General features: G+C 40.0%; 1 pseudogene; it reads left to right on the top strand.

Moving 5' to 3' along the window:
- The first annotated feature begins 12,172 nt into the window (after positions 1-12,172).
- LOC110562213 (small ribosomal subunit protein eS17-like) lies at positions 12,173-12,578 on the top strand (annotated as a pseudogene).
- Positions 12,579-13,525: the final 947 nt, after the last annotated feature.

Below are 13,525 nucleotides of genomic sequence, written 5' to 3'. Positions count from 1 at the left end.
ACTGAGGAAATTGTCTTTCCTTGCTTAGCATCTTTAATTCAGTAAAACATTCTCAGCTGTGTTTTTCTCTGTGCCTGCAGAACTGGCCTGTGGTTGGCAGTTTCGCTAGCTTCAATTGTCCTTTACAGTTGAGCTTCCCATATTATTTCAAACAAAACCAAGCAAATAAGCAAAGCTATTTTCTCTGGAGGGTACTACAGCACATTTTCCCTAGAAGCCCCCACTCTACTTGTTCAGTCTGTGAGCAGCTGTCCTGGGTGCTGCTGGGCTAGCCTCCAGTGTCTTGTCTTGACTTGCCTGACACTTTTCCTATAAGGAAAATCTCCTCTACAAATGGAGTGTGGAGAGGATTTTCAAATGCTGCCTTCAACCCTAGTGCCTGTGATCTTGGAGTGGAGTGTGAGTATACAGCTCTCTTGATTAAACTCAGCCAAAATACATCTTCTTCACCTTGGGGAGCAGCTCGGAAGACAGGACTCATCGATGAGCCTTGCCTGGTTAGGACAGCGTAAACTTTGATGGGGCAAGGTAGAGGGAGCCCTGGCCTCTTGACCTCTCTGCCTAGGGTGGAGGATCCATTGAGCTGAGGCTGGGAGGGGAAGACAGGAACAGCTACAACATAATTTAACTGCCTCTCATTCTTACTAAGTTCTAGTAGATTGTTTTCAATAAAGTTTTCTTCGTTCATCATATATCTTTAAAAACAACTTCAAGATAACCTTTATGTGTCTATTTTTTTTAAACTGTTTACTTAAGATGATTTATATTTGTGAGTGAGGGCAGGAAGGTACATTCATTGAACTCTTCAGAATGTCATCTTTGGGTGTTTTGTCTCCTCCTTCCCTCATTCTGCCTGCATTTCAGTCTGGAATGTTTGGGTTTTTTTGTTTGTTTGTTTGTTTTTATTGACCTATGTGTAATCTCCTGCTTCTTTTCTTCAGCCATGCCCCTGTACTGGTGAATCCATCAAAGGCATTCCTTACTCCTCTAACAGTGTTCTAGATTTTGAATATTTCCTCTTGGGTATTTTTTTTCTTTCTTAGAGTTTCCATCTCTCTGATTGCATTACTCATTTGTTCTTGCATGCTATCCACTTTTTTTTTCCATTAAGGCTCTTAGCATATTAATCATAGTTATTTTTATAGCCCCGTCTGATAATTTCAAAATCATAGCAGTATCTGAGTCTATTTCTGATCATTACTTTGCCTGTTTGGACTGGAGTTTTACTACCTTTTTAGCATGCTTTGGAGTTTATTGTTGAAAGTCTGACATTAAGTATTAAGAAGGAGAAACTGAGCTAAATGGGTCCTCAGTGTGCATGCTGTGTTAATTTGGATAGAGAGTGTATTGTGATTAAGGTCTTTTGCAGCCCTACCGGCCAATCTTACCATTTCCCTAGTTCTTCTTTTTGTCTTCTTTGTTGACTTAAATCTAACACTGGATGACCTGGAACCGGCCATGTATAGACCAGGATAGACTTGAATTTACAGACTTCTACCTATATAGTGCAAGGCATCTGGCTTGGGGATATAATTCTTTAATCCTGTGGAAAGCAGTGTGGAAAGGCACCAGATATCTTGATCTGGCCTCAACATGCCTGTGAAGGAATGTATATACCCACACACTCACACAAATTACATACATGCTCCTCTCCAAATAGCACAGTTTCATTCTCTGGTAGGGCTGTGTTTTGGGCTATGTTCATGGATGTTCATTAGCTCTCTTCGAACCCTTAAGTGAAATGAAATCTAGAGAGTGGCAGGGCAGGAGAAATTCACTTCTCTCATAATGAAAAGTCTCAGGGGAAGGCTTCTTTCCCCCCACAGAATAGAATAGATTTTGTGGAGAATATTTTAAGTATAAGTAATCATCTAAATTCTTGAGTTTTTCGGTGTGTATGGGTGTGTAAGTGTGTGTGTATGTGTGTGTGTGTGTGTGTGTGTGTGTGTGTGCCTGTACACATGGGCATACACATGTGCCTGTGTGTCTCTGTGTGTGTGTGTTTAATGTGTGTGTGCATCCATGTTGAAGCCAGAGTCTAATGTCATCAGTTCTCTTCCTCCATCACTCTCCTCTTTTTATTTTATTTTATTATTTTTTTTTTTGAAACAGAGTTTTTCAGTGAACGTGGAGCTCACTGATTTGCAGGGAACCTCATGAATCCAGCTGTGTCTCTACTTAGTTCTCTGGTGATAGAATTATAAGAGCATGCTCTGCTCATCTTTTTATGTAGGTTCCAGGAATTACAATCCCAGTGGTCTCATCAGGACTGGCTAAATTGCTAGGGTTAGAGGGAAGGGAAGGAGGACCTCCCCTATCAGTGGACTGGGGGAGGGGAATGGGAGGAGAAGAGGTGGGGAGGGAGGGGTTGGAAGGGCACGAGGGAAGAAGCCACAGCTGGGATACAAAGTGAATAAACTGAAATAAATAAATAAATAAATAAATAAATAAATGTAACAAAAATCCTAATGGTCATGCTTGTGTGACAAGCACCTTACCAACTGAGCCATCTACCCAGCCCCAGCTTTGCTCTTTCTTTACAAACGCCATGAAAAAGAGCTTTCTTAGCTCTTTACCATCAGCACCATGTGAGTTCTAAGGAAGTGAAGGCCAGGAAAGGGTTACAGGGTCATTGCCACTGAGAATTCTCTTATAGAAGCAGTTCTCAACCTTCCTAATGCTGCACTCTTTCAACACAGGTCTTCATGTTGTGTTGATCCACACCTTAAAATCATTTTCATTGTTATTTTATAATTGTAATTGTGTTGTTGTTATGAATTGCTATGTAAATATCTGTGTTTTCCTATAATCTTAGACAAGCGCTGTGAAAGGATCATTGACCATCGAAAGGGGTTACAACCCACAGGTTGAGAAACATGATCTTCCAGTCTGTACAGATCAGTCTCTACCAGTTTATCAAAACTTCTATTCACCCATCGCTACAGTTTATAGTTCTAAGAGTAAGCAGATCTCAGCTGTTTTTCTTGGAAACCACTTACTTGAACTAGTTTTACAGTTGATAATTTTCTCTGCAATCAACAGAGTAGTTAGCTGCTCATCAGTATAATGTGGTACCTGAAGCAATTGACTTATAAAGAGGAAAGGTTTACTTTAGCTCTAATCTTAGATGTTCTGGTCAATGATGGAGGGGTCTCATTGATTTTGACACTTGCAAGGCAGCACATCATGATGGAAGAAAAGTGTCAGCCTCATGAGCCAAGAAGCAAAGCCAGAGAAGAGCTAAATATCAGAATTTCACAATCCCCTCCCCCTTGAGGGACTGCCTGCAGCGACTGACCTCCCAACCGGACCTCACTGCCTAAAGACTTTTACTTCCCAGTTTTAGAACCAGGGCCATGTATTGCTGTCAATTCCTAGCTCTGACAGACACTTGCACGAATCACAGCTTTCAGTTTTCTGATGATTCTAAGAAAAAGTGTCAATTTTCAGTCCAGGCTTTTCATATTATAAAGATAAACTATTGACTTCATGTCAGAGGATCTAGAAGATGCGTCTTGATGTGCGGATTGTTGTGCTATGGCTCTGCAGTCTCTCGTGTGTAGGATGAATGCCTCACTCTCTTTACAAATGTTTCATCTTCATTGTTTCTTTTGTTTGCAAGTGGCCGACAGTGCTAGCTATGCTGCCATTTGGCTCAACAACCAAAATAGAACAGTTTGAAGAATGGTTTCTTTTCCAACATATATGTGGCACAATGCTTCAGTTGGATTTTCTTTAGTGTCTCTATCTGTAAATTTGGTAACTTTTCTTTCAAAGGGAGGGCTGCATATACATGTGATCAGTTACATGTTCTACATATAAGTATAATATTGCTTCATAAAAAGAAATACTTAATGAATATTAATTGCTATTAATTTCCCAGAGATCTCTATTTTTTTTTTCTTGGTGTGAAAGTAGTATGCTTTTAAGAATTGCTTACTTTTTAGAATTTAGAGTCCAGGAAGACTGGCAGCTGATATAAGTCACAGGCACTTTCAAGTCACGAGGCCAGGCTATAGAAATGAGTTTCTTAAGGGACACGCCTTTGTCCCTGACAACGCGGGCGAAAGTCCAAAGCTTTGTTTTATTCTGTTGGAATTACTTTGTGTTTGAAGAATTATCTTCGTGGATAGTTTATAGATTCTGGAAAACTCCCCATAAAAATAAGACTTTGATCCATGAGTGTTTTGTTTTTCATTTAAAAAAACAAAACAGAAAAAAATCATCACCAACATTAAAAAAAAAAAAAGAACTGCAAAGTAAAAATTTTGAGGCACTTTAAGGACCCATCCTCCTCCTTGCTGTGAGCAAACACAACTGTGTCACTATGACTGGAAACTACATCCAGGTCCTTGAGGGGCAATGGTGACATCCTATGAAGAAAGGGTGGAGAGTTTAGGGTTCTGAGCTGATTGGTTCCTCATTGCCATTTGTATTCATACCAGGAATGCCTAACATCAAATATGAGGCTGAAGTGTTTGTCTTCCCTGGGGACTGATTTTTAGTGCTTTCTTGGTTGGTTCTGTTCAGTCTTTAATTCTATAGCTGCTAGCCCGCTCAATAACAAATACTCAAAAGTGGTTTAAGGTATGTGGGAAACTGTGGGTGAGTCACATTGCATATTTATATATATATATATATATGCTAATATTCAGAGTCAGTGGAGGTATGCCATGGTTAATAGTTGTCAAACTGGTCACATTATGAGCCCGCTTACCACATTCATGAAGTACACAGCCATGAACAACAGCATAAGGGCTCTGACCTAATCATTGCTTCCATGTCATGATAATTTCACATTTAATCAGATTATTGGCAGTTGGGGAATTGTTGAAAGTGGGGCGCTGTTGAAGGAAGTAGATTTCTGTAGGGATGCGCTAGGAAGAAATACATTGATCCTGGCCCCTTCTGTCCCTTCTTTTTGTTCCAGTGACCTCTATAGATGTCCATGGCAGTGATGTTCTGTCTTACCTCAAGTCCATAGGAATAAAGACAGTAAACTGTAGCCACTAAAACTTTCCTAGACATGAAAATTCTGGCTAAAGCAAGAAGTTATCCACTCAATGGCTATGACTGACTGTATTCTCATCTATAGAACAATGATTCCTAACCTGTAGATAGCGACCTCATTGTCAAACCTCTGTCTCCAAAAATATTTACATTACGATTCCTAATAGTAACAACATTACAGTTATAAAGTAGCAATGAAAATAATCTTATGATTGGAGGTCCTGCCAACATGAGGAATGGTATTAAAGGGTAGCAGCATTAGGAAGGCTGAGAATCACTGCTGGAGAGTGCAAATAAAACATGAAAGAATCATTTCCTTCTGGCAGTAGGGAGGTGGTTACAGAAGATTCTGGAGTTTAGGGCTAGCCTTGGCTGTGTGAGGTATTGGAGGCCATTCTGTCTCAAAAGAATAGCAGCAGCAGATTATTTCCAGATTCAGTTTTTATATCATTCCAGAAGCTCTTCCATGCTCTTCCTTTTTTGGTCTGTGAAACTAAAGCCACAAGACTGTGATAAGCCATTGTCACAATGCAGAAGGAGATTGGATCCCGTATGATTTACTAGTAGAGTGCAAATTTATGAACCACTAGTTAGAGAAAATCCCCAGGACTTAAAGTATCACAAAAGAACTGTTATTAGGTGAACTCTCTAGGCGTTAAGGCCATCACTGAAGCTATCATTAAATTTACATACAGAAGGTAGAGAAATAAATTGTAGCTGGCTGAGATAACCTATTCTGAATTGTGACCTCATGCCAAGACTAAAGTTATAAGCTTCTGGTCCCTAATTTAATGACTTTCATGTTTGCATACCTTCCCCACTCTTCAGTCTCAGCCAGCTAAAATTAAAAAAAAAAAAAAAGTGCTTAAATGTGTGAAACTACCACTGAGTTGTTGCGTAGATAGTAATTCCATTCAATTACTTCTCTCTGCATTTCAAAATTTCTGAATTCATTCGTTATCATCTAAGTATGTTCTCTAATTGATGATTTCAAGAGGAACTGCTAAACAGGGAAGACATATATAGATATTAGACAATTATTGGAAACACAAAATGTTATCCCCAACTCTGTTTATACACTCAGCTCATTTGGTGTTCCCAGAGGTCTCATCTTCATTTGGATTCAAATGGTTGTCATATGGGTCTGTGAATCTTTTTAATTCCACATCTATGGCCCCTGTCCATGCCAATGTGATGAGTTGGACAAGTAAAGGTATCTGACTAACGGAAATGACTCGGGGCCAAAGTAAACTGTCAAAATGAGGCTAAATTTAGCTTTGCAACAAAGCAGATGTAAATCTCACTGGGGTTCTCACCGGCAGCTAAGAAAATAACAAAACATCTGCATCCCACAGCAGCATTAGAAAAGGTTGAAGACTGGGTGAGGCTTGTGACCTGTTTCCTCTCAGCTAAGGGCTGAGACGAGTTCCAGTAAAAGCTGACTCTTCCTTGAAAAAACCCTGATTTGTTTAACACCGGGTGCAAAAAAAAAAAAAAGTGCTCGCAAGCAGAACTCTTCCATTCTGCGTAGTGAAAGTATACAGCTGCGTGTGAATCAAAGAAGATGCCAGCCTGTGTCAGCCATGCTGTCACCTTAGATGCTCCAGGGAGTGTCTGAACACTGCCAGGGGTAGAAAGAGTAATTCTCTTACCCAACTCTCTTCTCCTGCATAGTGAAATATCTGCACAAAGTGACTCAATCGAAAGCGAGCTGATTGTCTGTTGTTATGAAATCCTAACATTCTTCCACTGTGGGAGAACAAACGAAAATAAAGGAAAAAGAAAGGACATTTAAAAATTTTATAAACAAACAATTTTTTTTTCTTTCTGCAAACATTTTCCTTAAGAAGTGTCTGGGACTCCGCAGCTGTTAGGAACTATATTTTGATTATGATATTAGACTTGTGGCGTGTGCCTTTTAAGAAACAACCCTTGTGGTGCTTGATTTCTCTTGTTTAACATTTGTAAAATAATTGCAAAAAAAATATTTCCAGACACCTCTGCCAAGAATTTCCGAGCAACTTTTCCCACTGTTGTTATAAAGGTCTTTCTTCAGGGCTGACGAACTTCCTCAGTTGCCCCGTGTAGGGCTATGTATCCAGGCAAACATAAGACTTTTGAGATGCACTGGTTTATATGACTTCGGCATTGACTTAAAAATAAATAAACAATATACTACATTTTTTATATATAGTTACTGTTCTACAAAAGATGTCTATATTAGATACAGATAACCACACACAAAGATTTATCATAGAGAATGCTCTATTATAAGCCTGGGGTCATGAATCTTGATTGATAAATAAATAAATAGATGTGATATGCATATCATATGTATGTATAGAATTAATTTAAGCTTTGATATTGTATATGGTAATCTTTGAGTTGTGAATAAGATAAGACAAACATCTTGTATTCTGTTAAAAGTAAACAGTCTTCATTCAGTCACTGCTGATGCTCATATTGACTTTGGGCTTTGAGCTAAAGGGCATTAGCTCTGGCCTATCAACTAAGGAAGCAACCTCAGTTGGGACGACCAGAAACCCAGAGGAAAGGCACGCCTTTTCTCCAAGGGAAAAACAGATGGTGAATGATATGATGGACCTTCTCCCATGGCCATTGTCTGTCCTTTTCTCCTGTTGTGCATTTTTCAAATATAGGCGGTCCCCTACTTGTAAGTTCACCAAGTTCATTTATCAAGAACTCAGAACATAACGTCCCATGAAATCAGTATTGTCCTGGTGGTTACTAAGGTTGATGATGACTTTTTCTTCTGTCTCAGCCCCTCCCTTTTTCTGCAGCAGACCGTACCCACTTCTCTGCCTCCCATCCTGTGTTTCCCATAGCTTGCCTCTGTATCCCTGACCTCAGCCATTTCACCAAGTTCAGGGACTGGGCGAAGGAATGGACTCAGTTCAAGTTGGGGCAATCATGATAGCTCTTCCTTGGTGACAATGATTTATTAAGTGCTGAGCATGTAGATTGAGCTGTAGGGACTTAGAGGTGTTGGGGGGGGCATAAGCACATTCTCTAGTATGAAGCTGTGAGACTATGAACTCTTTGCTCTCAGGGTCTTCTGTGTGAAGATACTTGCTTATCATAAGGAAGAATAAAACCAATAGGCCAAGAGCAACACAGATAAGAGAGGAAGGGCAGGGAGTGTACTGCTATATTGCACACAGGGTTCTCATGCCCGAGGACCAGAGCGGTGTTAAATCCTGTTTTCCAAGGTCCATTGTTTTTAACTGTTTCAGCACAGAAGCCCCAAGCTGTCTCAAAACCAAACCTACCTTATTTCCCTCTCTATATTTTTTCTAAAGTCTATTTTCATGGTATTTCTGCCTCTTAAGCACAAGCTCTCTTACTAGGAAATACTTGTTCAGCTTGTAGTGATTTCGTAGGCTAACGCTGAGAAGCCCACCTTGTAGAAAGTATAAGAAAGGTCACCACTAGGACTTGAGTTTAACAACATCAGAGGTGGCTAAGAAGATGCTCATTGCTGAGACCCATAGCCAAACTTTGAGCAGAGTGCAGGGAGTCTTATGGAAGATTGGGGTGATAAAAGGACCCAGGAGGAACAGGAGCTCTACAAGAAGCCCGACAGAGCCAACAAATCTGGGCCCAGAAGGTCCCATGGAGACTGATGCACCAACCAAGGACCATGCACGGAGAGGACCTAGGCCTCCTGTTCAGATGTAGCCAATTGGCAGCTCAGTCTCCATGTGTGTCAACTATTAAGGGGACAAGGATCTGTCTCTGACATGAACTCTGTCACCTGCTCTTTGATCACTCCCCCCTGACAAGGCAACCTTGACAACTACAGAGGAAGAGGATCCAGGCAGTCCCTGAAAGACTTGATAGTCTGAGGTCGGTTGGTAAGGGAGGAGGGCTCCCCTTTCTGAGGGCTAGGGGACTGGGATGGGGGAAAGAGCGAGGGAGGCTGGGACCAGGAGGAGATAATGGAGGGAGCTATGATCAGGATGTAAAGTAAATAAGTTATAATAAAAAAGAAGATGCTCAGGCCTGGACTGTGACCCATCACTCACTCAATTATTACAACTGCAGTGTTAACCATTTCCTGAGATGGAAATGTCCACATGCATAGCACTTCTTTCCTTCCGGAGCTCTCAGCTCAAGGAAAGAGCCTGCAAAGACCTTCAGTGTCCTTCTGGCAGGCTGTTCACAGCACAGCATGCTTGAGGCATGTGAAATTGTGCAAATGACTGAAGTGGCTGCAGCTGTCATCATCTGCCAAGGTCTCTCAGGCCATACTCACTCATTTGTACTTTTCTGTTTCTTAACATCTGAGTCATCACAATGCTGGAAATATTTTTTTTTTAAATATTGCTCAAAATTTCAATTACTTTGTGGTAAGCGTGGTAGTGAGTGTCCAATCTACCCTTATTAGATTAGTGCATCTTGTATGGGCGTGTGGGTCGTTTCTTTAAGATTATGCATTCTCCAAGGTCCTAAGACATTTGTCACATCCCAAAATAATGCATAGGATAATTTTTTAATTGATTTATCATTTATCACAATTTATTCTCTTTGTACCCTGGCTGTAGGCCCTCCCTTGTCTCCTCTCAGTCCCACCCTCCCTCCCTCTTCTCCCCCTATGCTCCTCCCCTAGTCCACTGATAGGGGAGGTCCACCCTTTTATCTGACCCTAACCTCTCAGGTCCATAGGTGTTTATGTTGTATGTGTAGTACATGTGTGTATACGCCTTCCCTTTTTTGAACAAGTCTCTATGTTTCTTAGTGTAACCTCGGAAAAAAAAATAGCATAGCTGTATTACTTTTCTGGTTCTCTAACCATGGGATGACTCAATTTCCTTGGCAGAAAGATTTATTTAGAAAGAACTCTGAGTATCTAACTCTGGTTGTCAGGCAGCTGGTGCATGCACCTACAAATCCACCTTGATGACCCTGTAATGTTGATAGAGAATAGCTAACGGGACTTTTAGAGGTCAGTACCACAAATAGATTTGCTACTTAGATCAATGTATGTAAAGTCGTGAACAAGGTAGATCCGGGGAAAATGTCAGAACTTCACTTGCACAAACAGGTTGGGGTGTATCTTTTCTGATTCTGTAGGGACTTGATGATTATTGGAAAAATAGCCAAAGTATATAAGCCCAAAATTTACAGAAAAAGAAAAAAAATTAACCTCCCATTTACATATTAAAATTCTATCTCATTTATAAAAAGAAAAAAGCTTTTTTGTTTAGCTTCGTTAGGTTTATAGATTTCATTATGTTTATCATATTTTATAGGTCTATATAAGTGAGTATATACCATGTGTGTCTTTCTCCTTCTGGGATACCTCACTCAGAATGATCTTTTCTATATCCCACCATTTGTCTGCACATTTCATGATTTCCTTGTTTTTAATTGCTGGGTAGTATTTCGTTGTGTAAAAATACCACATTTTCTGTATCCATTCTTCCGTTGATGGACATCTGGGTTGTTTCCAGGTTCTGACTATTACGAATAAAGCTGCTACAAACATGATTAAGCAACTGTCCTTGTTGTGTACTTGAGCAAAAAGAACCTGGGGTAAGATGATCAATCCTCACTTAGAAAGACAAATGGGATGTGTATTAGATGTAGGAGAAAACAAGTAACAGGACAGGAGTCTACCGCAGAGGGCCTCTGAAAGACTCTACATGGCAGTGTATCAAAGCAGATACTAAGACTCATAACCAAACCTTCGGCAGAGTGCAGGGAATCATATGAAAAAAGGGGGAATTAGTATGATGTGGAAAGTATAGGAGCTCCACAAGGACCAAATATATCTGGGCACAGGGGTCTTTTCTGAGACTGGTACTCCACCAAGGACCATGTATGGATATAACCTAGAACCTCTGCTCGGATGTAGCCCGCGGTAGCTCAGTAACCAATTAGTTTCCCATAGTAAGGGGAACAGGGACCATTTCTGACAGGAACTCAAGGGCAGCCTCTTAGGCCTCCCCACCCTCCAAGGGAGGAGCAGTCCTGCTAGGCCACAGAGGAGGACTTTGCAGCCAGTCCTGAAGATACCTGATAAAACAGGGTCAGATGACAATCAGTGGACTTGGAAAGGGGCAGGGAGGAGATGAGGAAGGGAGGGTTTGGGAGGGAACTAGGGAGTGGGATACAGCTGGGATACAGAGTTAATAAAATGTAAATCATAATAAAAAAAGAAAAAAGCTAAAATTTTAAAGAATCATTAATTTGACCTGTTGCTAGGGATTCTAATATTATGATCAGATCATTCTTTGAGAGAAAGAAAATAGTCAACTTGTGTTCGTGATGGATTTTTTACATCAGTAAAGTACATTCAGCAAAGACAAAACAAAACGACATGAAACGAAATGAAATGAAGCAGTAGTCCAGGCATTTGAACTGCATTTCTTTTTTGAACTGTGATTTCACTTCTAGGAACTAAGCTACAGTGCACTTCCATGTATACAGGAGATTCTATCCAATTCCATTTAAGGATATATTAATGATATCAAAAGATCAAAACATTTAAGGAATGGATAGTGGCTAACAGACATGTGTATATAATGGAACAGTATATCTCATTAAAAATTAGAAATATTTCTATTGAAAAGGGAAAGGGAATCACCTCCACAATGATATTTTTAGAAGAAAAAATACTGGAAGGAGCTTCACATGCCACTATATCAGTGGAATTATGTACCTGGATACATAAGTGCATATACTATTTTTTTGAAAAATGCACAGGATATAGAAAAGAGGGTGACACAAACATGGGCGAAATATGGCGTATCTTTGGTTATGGAGGTGATAGTTCCCATAACAGTTAAAACATAAGGGCTGCAGAGATGGCTCAGTGGTTAGGAATGCTTGCTGTACTAGTTTAAGAGCCTGAGTTCAAAGCCTCAGAACCCGCAGAGGAAGCCAGGTGAGGCTGCCTGCACTGTAATCCCAGTGAGGTGGGGATTGGAAACCGGAGAATAACTTGAGATTGTTGTCTTTGGTCTAGTTCCAGGTCCAGCTAGAGATCCTGCCCTAAGAGAATAAAGAAGAAAGTCCTTCTCTGGTCTCCACTCATATACGTGCATCTTCCACACACAAAACAGAAGTAGAGAAAAAGATTAGCGATAGATGCTTGTATAAAAAAATGAGATCGGCTCTTTTACTGAGACCCGCCAACATGGGCCGCGTTCAAGACACCAAGTCTGTGAAGAAGGCGGGTCATCATAGAGAAGTGCTACACGCGCCTGGGTAATGACTTCCACACCAACAAGCGTGTGTGTGAGGAGATCGCCATTATCTCTAGCAAGAAACTCCGCAACAAGATAGCCGGCTATGTCACGCATCTGATGAAGCGGATTCAGAGAGGTCCTGGGAGAGGTATCCCTATCAAGTTGCAGGAAGAAGAGAGAGAGAGAAGAGATAACTATGTTCGCGAGGCCTCCGCTCTAGATCAGGAAATTACTAAGGTAGATCCTGACACCAAGGAAATGCTGAAGCTTCTGGCCTTTGACAGTCTCTCCAACCTGCAAGTCACTCAGCCTACAGTTGGGATGAATTTCAAAACACCATGTGGAGCCGTTTAAATCTGTTCTGTCATATTTTCAATAAACCTGAAAAAAAAAAAAAAGAGATCCAACTACTTACTATCTTTAAGAAACACATTTCACTAGTAAAGACACACTCACCAAGTGTGACAGGATGCAAGTCAATGGACGGAGCAAATAAAAGGCCTAAACAACAGTTTTATTTATATCTGATAAGGTAAACTTCAAGCCAAAATCTGTCAGAAGAGATAAAGCAGGTCACTACATATTACCCAAAATAAAAGTCTGGCAAGTAAAAACAACAACTGTAAATATAGAAGCACCAGATGTTAAATTTAGTTTGATGTTTGTGGCTGCATAGCAGAGCTATAATAACAAATCAGTGATAAAAAAAAATTACTTAATGTAAAGGAACAAATAGGTCAGTAATAATGTATGCCTTCAGTACCATAATTAGGTTGGTTTCATTTTAGAAATTCAATGATGGTTCAACATTCAAAACAATGTATTCAATACCAGCAGAAACTCAAGGACAGCAATCCCATGCTACAAAATTAGCATATCTAAGTACCTTCTTATAACCATTAGTTATATTGCTGTGGAAAAAAATAAGGAAAAAAAATCATTCCTAATAGATTTTACAAAAATGCCTGCATAAAAACTTAACCAGGAAGTGAAATTTCTGAGCAATAAAACTTCAAAACTTTTAAGAAAGAAATTGAAGGAGGCCCTAGAAGACTGAAAGACCTCTTATGCTCAGTCATTGACAAAGTTAACATGAAAATGGCTAGATTACCAAAAGCAATACAAATTAAATGTAATTTCCACGTATCTCATATGACATTTTTCACAAAAATAGAAAAAGAGTCTCAAAATTTTCATGGAAACACAGAAAGACCCCACGAAGAGCTAAACCAATTCCAGTGAAAAAGAGAAATGTTAGAATGTCCATACAATTAAGCATAGACACCTACAGCCATCTCAAC

Source organism: Meriones unguiculatus, chromosome 9, assembly GCF_030254825.1.
Source record: "Meriones unguiculatus strain TT.TT164.6M chromosome 9, Bangor_MerUng_6.1, whole genome shotgun sequence".
NCBI classification, from domain to species: Eukaryota; Metazoa; Chordata; class Mammalia; order Rodentia; family Muridae; genus Meriones; species Meriones unguiculatus.
This window is presented reverse-complemented; position numbering and strand designations above follow the sequence as displayed.